At 39.1% G+C, this 6,936-nt stretch overlaps 1 non-coding gene across 1 annotated transcript; it reads left to right on the plus strand.

Moving 5' to 3' along the window:
• The first annotated feature begins 557 nt into the window (after positions 1-557).
• Positions 558-665, plus strand: LOC130959278 (small nucleolar RNA R71). The gene has a single exon (XR_009078371.1). It is a non-coding gene; the product is annotated as a small nucleolar RNA R71 (small nucleolar RNA).
• The last annotated feature ends 6,271 nt before the right edge of the window (positions 666-6,936 follow it).

Below are 6,936 nucleotides of genomic sequence, written 5' to 3' on the forward strand. Positions count from 1 at the left end.
GAATTCTCTGTCTGTTGCTGAGAAGATGATGGAAAAGGCTTGCCATTGCTAAACCTGTTTCTTCCACCATTATTGTTGTTGAAACCTTGTTGAGGTCTCTCTTGATTCTTCCATGAGAAATTTGGGTGATTTCTCCATGAAGAATTATAGGTGTTTCCATAGGGTTCTCCTAGGTAATTCACCTCTTCCATTGAAGGGTTCTCAGGATCATAAGCTTCTTCTTCAGATGAAGCATCCTTAGTACTGCTTGGTGCATTTTGCATTCCAGACAGACTTTGAGAAATCAAATTGACTTGTTGAGTCAGTATTTTATTCTGAGCCAATATGGCATTCAGAGTGTCAATCTCAAGAACTCCTTTCTTCTAATTAGTCCCATTGTTCACAGGATTCCTTTCAGAAGTATACATGAATTGGTTATTTGCAACCATTTCAATTAGCTCTTGAGCCTCTGTAGGTGTCTTCTTCAGATGAAGAGATCCTCCAGCAGAGCTATCCAAAGACATCTTGGACAGTTCAGATAGACCATCATAGAAAATACCTATGATGCTCCATTCAGAAAGCATGTCAGAAGGACACTTTCTGATCAATTGTTTGTATCTTTCCCAAGCTTCATAGAGGGATTCTCCATCCTTCTGTCTGAAGGTTTGGACTTCCACTTTAAGCTTACTCAATTTTTGAGGTGGAAAGAACTTTGCCAAGAAGGCATTGACTAGCTTTTCCCATGAGTCCAGGCTTTCTTTAGGTTGAGAGTCCAACCATGTCCTAGCTCTGTCTCTTACAGCAAAAGGGAATAGCATTAGTCTATAGACCTCAGGGTCAACCCCATTAGTCTTGACAGTGTCACAGATTTGCAAGAATTCAGCTAAGAACTGATGAGGATCTTCCAATGGAAGTCCATGGAACTTGCAATTCTGTTGCATTAGAGAAACTAATTGAGGCTTAAGCTCAAAGTTGTTTGCTCCAATGGCAGGGATAGAGATGCTTCTCCCATAGAAGTTGGGAGTAGGTGCAGTAAAGTCACCCAGCACCTTCCTTGCATTGTTGGCATTGTTGTTGTTTTCGGCTGCCATGGGTTCTTCTTCTTTGAAGAATTTGGTTAGATTCTCTACAGAGAGTTGTGCCTTAGCTTCTCTTAGCTTTCGCTTCAAGGTCCTTTCAGGTTCAGGGTCAGCTTCAACAAGAATGCCTTTGTCTTTGTTCCTGCTCATATGAAAGAGAAGAGAACAAGAAAATATGGAATCCTCTATGTCACAGTATAGAGATTCCTTGAGGTGTCAGAGGAAAAGAAAAATAGAAGGCAGAAGTAGAAAAGTCGAACTTATCAAAGAAGATGGAGTTCGAATTTTGCATTAAGGAATAGTGTTAGTCCATAAATAGAAGGATGTGAGAAGAAGGGAAGTAATTTTCGAAAATTAAGTAAAAGATTTTAAAAACATTTTGAAAAACACTAATTAATTTTCGAAAACCAAGAGTGGGAAAGAGATCAAGTGATTTTTGAAAAAGATTTTGAAATTAGAAATCAAAAAGATTTGATTGAAAACTATTTTGAAAAAGATGCGGTTAAGAAGATATGATTGGTTTTTAAAAAAGATGTGATTGAGAAGATATGATTTGAAAAACATTTTAAAAAGATTTGAATCAAATCATTAATTGTTAGCAAGTATCTTTGAAAAGGGAAACAAATTGATTTTGAAAACATTTGATTGAAAAGATATGATTTGAAAAAGATTTGATTTTGAAAAGATTTTGAAAACTAAAAAAAATTGATTTGAAAAACGAAATCTTCCCTCTTGTGCCATCCTGGCGTTAAACGCCCAGAATGGTGCACATTCTGGTGTTTAACGCCCAAAACTCTACCCTTTTGGGCGTTAAACGCCCAGCCAGGCACCCTGGCTGGCGTTTAAACGCCAGTCTGTCTTCTTCACTGGGCATTTTTGAATGCCCAGCTTTTTCTGTGTGATTCCTCTGCAGTATGTTCTGAATCTTCAATTCTCTGTATTATTGACTTGAAAAGACACAAATTAAAAATATTTTTGGATTTTTAATAATGAGGAATAATCAAAATGCAACTAAAATCAAATAACAATGCATGCAAGACACCAAACTTAGCAGTTTGTATACTATTGACACTAACAAAATAAGAATGCACATGAGAAATAACAAAACACTCAAGTCAATAGAATTCAAAGATCAAAACAAGAAAATCATCAAGAACAACTTGAAAATTAATGAAGACACATGCATAAATTCGAAAAATGCAAGAAGAACAGAGACATGCAATTGACACCAAACTTAAAATGAGACACTAGACTTAAACAAGAAATATTTTTGGTTTTTATGATTTTGTAATTTTTTTGGATTTTTCGAAAATTAAGTGGAAGGAGAAAATAAAGGTATCAAAATTCTTAATGAGAATTCCAGGGATCATGCAATGTTAGTCTAAAGCTTTAGTCTAAAGGAATTAGACATGGCTAGCCAAGCTTCAGCAGGACATTGCATTCAAGAGCTAAATTGATAAGAATCAATCAGCTTTGGTGATGATAAGAACATCACCTTGAAACACTAGAATTCATTCTTAAGAATTCTGAAAAATACCTAATCTAAGCAACAAGATGAACCGTCAGTTGTCCATACACAAAACAATCCCCGGCAACGGCGCCAAAAACTTGGTGCGCGAAATCGTGATCACTACAACTTTGCACAACTAACCAGCAAGTGCACTGGTCGTCCAAGTAATAAACCTTACGCGAGTAAGGGTCGATCCCACGGAGATTGTTGGTATGAAGCAAGCTATGGTCACCTTGTAAATCTTAGTCAGGCAGACTCAAATGGGTATAGATGATGAATGAAACATAAAGATAAAGATAGAGATACTTATGTATATCATTGGTGAGAGCTTCAGATAAGTGTATGAAGATGCTTTCCCTTCCGTCTCTCTGCTTTCCTACTGTCTTCATCCAATCCTTCTTACTCCTTTCCATGGCAAGCTTATGCAAGGGTTTCACCGTTGTCAGTGGCTACCTCCCATCCTCTCAGTGGAAATGTTCAACGCACCCTGTCACGGCACGGCTATCCATCTGTCGGTTCTCGATCAGGCCGGAATAGAATCCATTGATTCTTTTGCGTCTGTCACTAACGCCCCGCCCTCAGGAGTTTGAAGCACGTCACAGTCATTCAATCATTGAATCCTACTCAGAATACCACAGACAAGGTTAGACCTTCCGGATTCTCTTGAATGCCGCCATCAGTTCTTGCCTATACCACGAAGACTCTGATCTCACGGAATGGCTGGCTCGTTTGTCAGGCGAGCACTCGGTTGTCAGGCGATCAACCATGCATCGTGTATCAGGAATCCAAGAGATAAACACTAGAGCCTTGTTTGCTTGTAGAACAGAAGTGGTTGTCAGTCACTTGTTCATAAGTGAGAATGATGATGAGCGTCACATAATCATCACATTCATCAAGTTCTTGAGTGCGAATGAATATCTTGGAATAAGAACAAGCAGAATTGAATAGAAGAACAATAGTAATTGCATTAATACTCGAGGTACAGCAGAGCTCCACACCTTAATCTATGGTGTGTAGAAACTCCACCGTTGAAAATACATAAGAACAAGGTCTAGGCATGGCCGTGAGGCCAGCCTCCCAAAGTGATCAAAAGATCTAAAGATCAAAAGATTCCAAAGATCAGAAGATGTAAATACAATAGTAAAAGAACCTACTTATAGGGAACTAGTAGCCTAAGGATTACAAAGATGAGTAAATGACATAAAAATCCACTTCCGGGCCCACTTGGTGTGTGCTTGGGCTGAGCATTGAAGCATTTTCGTGTAGAGACTCTCCTTGGAGTTAAACGCCAGCTTTTATGCCAGTTTGGGCGTTTAACTCCCATTTTGGTGCCAGTTCCGGCGTTTAACGCTGGGAATTCTGAGCGTGACTTTGAACGCCGGTTTGGGCCATCAAATCTTGGGCAAAGTATGGACTATCATATATTGCTGGAAAGCCCAGGATGTCTACTTTCCAACGCCGTTGAGAGCGCGCCCATTGGGCTTCTGTAGCTCCAGAAAATCTACTTCGAGTGCAGGGAGGTCAGAATCCAACAGCATCTACAGTCCTTTTTAGTCTCTGAATCAGATTTTTGCTCAGGTCCCTCAATTTCAGCCAGAAAATACCTGAAATCACAGAAAAACACACAAACTCATAGTAAAGTCCAGAAAAGTGAATTTTAACTAAAAACTAATAAAAATATACTAAAAACTCAACTAGATATACTAAAAATATACTAAAAACAATGCCAAAAAGCGTACAAATTATCCGCTCATCAATGAGCGTCACATAATCATCACATTCATCAAGTTCTTGAGTGTGAATGAATATCTTGGAATAAGAACAAGCTGAATTGAATAGAAGAACAATAGTAATTGCATTAATACTCGAGGTACAGCAGAGCTCCACACCTTAATCTATGGTGTGCAGAAACTCCACCGTTGAAAATACATAAGAACAAGGTCTAGGCATGGCCGTGAGGCCAGCCCCCAAAACGTGATCAAAAGATCTAAAGTGATCCAAAGATCTGATCTAAGAACTAGATGTCCAAAGATTTTTATTACAATAGTAAAAGGTCCTATTTGTAGAGAACTAGTAGCCTAGGGTTTACAGAAATGAGTAAATGACAGAAAAATCCACTTCCGGGCCCACTTGGTGTGTGCCTGGGCTGAGCATTGAAGCATTTTCGTGTAGAGACTTCTCTTGGAGTTAAACGCCAGCTTTTATGCCAGTTTGGGCGTTTAACTCCCATTCTTGTGCCAGTTCCGGCATTTAACGCCGGGCAGTTTTGAGCTGATTTGGAACGCTGGTTTGGGCCATCAAATCTCGGGCAAAGTATGGACTATTAAACATTGCTGGAAAGCCCAGGATGTCTACTTTCCAACGCCGTTGAGAGCGCTCCAATTGGGCTTCTGCAGCTCTAGAAAATCCAGTTCGAGTGCAGGGAGGTCAGAATCCAACAACATCTACAGTCCTTTTCAGCCTCTGAATCAGATTTTTGCTCAGGTCCATCAATTTCAGCCAGAAAATTCCTGAAATCACAGAAAAGCACACAAACTCATAGTAAAGTCCAGAAAAGTAAATTTTAACTAAAAACTAATAAAAATATACTAAAAACTAACTAAAATATACTAAAAACAATGCCAAAAAGCGTATAAATTATCCGCTCATCACAACACCAAACTTAAATTGTTGCTTGTCCCTAAGCAACTGAAAATAAAATAAGATAAAAAGAAGAGAATATGCAATGAATTCCAAAAACATCTATGAAGATCAGTATTAATTAGATGAGCGGGGCTTTTAGATTTTTGCCTCTGAATAGTTTTGGCATCTCACTCTATCCTTTGAAATTCAGAATGATTGGCTTCTATGGGAACTCAGAATCCAGATAGTGTTATTGATTCTCCTAGTTAAGTATGATGATTCTTGAACACAGCTACTTTATGAGTCTTGGCCGTGGCCCAAAGCACTTTGTCTTCTAGTATTACCACCGGATACATACATGCCACAGACACATATTTGGGTGAACCGTTTTAGATTGTGACTCAGCTTTGCTAGAGTTTCCAATTAGAGGTGTCCAGGGTTCTTAAGCACACTCTTTTTGCCTTGGATCACAACTTTTTTTTTTGTGTATTCACTGCTTTTTCTTGCTTCAAGAATCATTTTTTTAGGATTTTTCAGATCCTCAATAACATGTCTCCTTTTTCATCATTCTTTCAAGAGCCAACATTCATGAACAACAAATTCAAAAGACATATGCACTGTTCAAGCATACATTCAGAAAACAAAAGTATTGCCACCACGTCAAAATAATTAATCTGTTATAAAATTCAAAATTCATGCAATTCTTCTCTTTTTCAATTAAGAACATTTTTCATTAAGAAAGGTGATGGATTCATAGGACATTCATAACTTTAAGGCATAGACACTAAGACACTAATGATCATGTAATAAGACACAAACATGGATAAACATAAGCATAAAATTCGAAAAAAAAAAAACAGGAAAATAAAGAACAAGGAGATTAAAGAACGGGTCCACCTTAGTGATGGCGGCTTGTTTTTCCTCTTGAAGATCTTATGGAGTGCTTGAGCTCCTCAATGTCTCTTCCTTGCCTTTGTTGCTCATCTCTCATGATTCTTTGATCTTCTCTAATTTCATGGAGGAGGATGGAATGTTCTTGGTGCTCCACCCTTATTTGTCCCATGTTGGAACTCAATTCTCCTAGGGAGGTGTTGATTTGCTCCCAATAGTTTTGTGGAGGAAAGTGTATCCCTTGAGATGAATCTCTCCATCTCCCATGACTCAGAGGTGAAAGCTTTTGCCTCCCCTTTCCTCTTTCTAGAGGTTTCTCCAGCCTTGGAATCCATAAATGGTTATGAAAAAACAAAAAGCAATGCTTTTACCACACCAAACTTAAAAGGTTTGCTCGTCCTCGAGCAAAAGAAGAAAGAAGAGAGTAGAAGAAGAAGAAATAGAGGAGATGGAGATGGCTTTGTAGTTCGGCCAAAGGGGGAGAAGTAGTGTTTAGGGTGTGTGAAAATGAAGGAGTGAAGATGGGTTTATATAGAGGTGAAGAGAGGGGTAGGGTTCGGCTATGGGAGGGTGGGTTTGGGAGGGAAAGTGGTTTGAATTTGAATGGTGAGGTAGGTGGGGTTTTATGAAGGATGGATGTGAGTGGTGAAGAGAAAGATGGGATTTATAGGTGAAGGGTTTTTGGGGAAGAGGTGTTGAGGTGATTGGTGAAAGGGTGAAGAAGAGAGAGAGTGGTGGGGTGGGTGGGGATCCTGTGGGGTCCACAGATCCTGAGGTGTCAAGGAAAATTCATCCCTGCACCATATGGCGAGCAAAAATGCTCGTCATGCCAATTCTGGCGTTAAACGCCGGGCT

Source organism: Arachis stenosperma, chromosome 10, assembly GCF_014773155.1.
Source record: "Arachis stenosperma cultivar V10309 chromosome 10, arast.V10309.gnm1.PFL2, whole genome shotgun sequence".
Classification (NCBI taxonomy): Eukaryota; Viridiplantae; Streptophyta; class Magnoliopsida; order Fabales; family Fabaceae; genus Arachis; species Arachis stenosperma.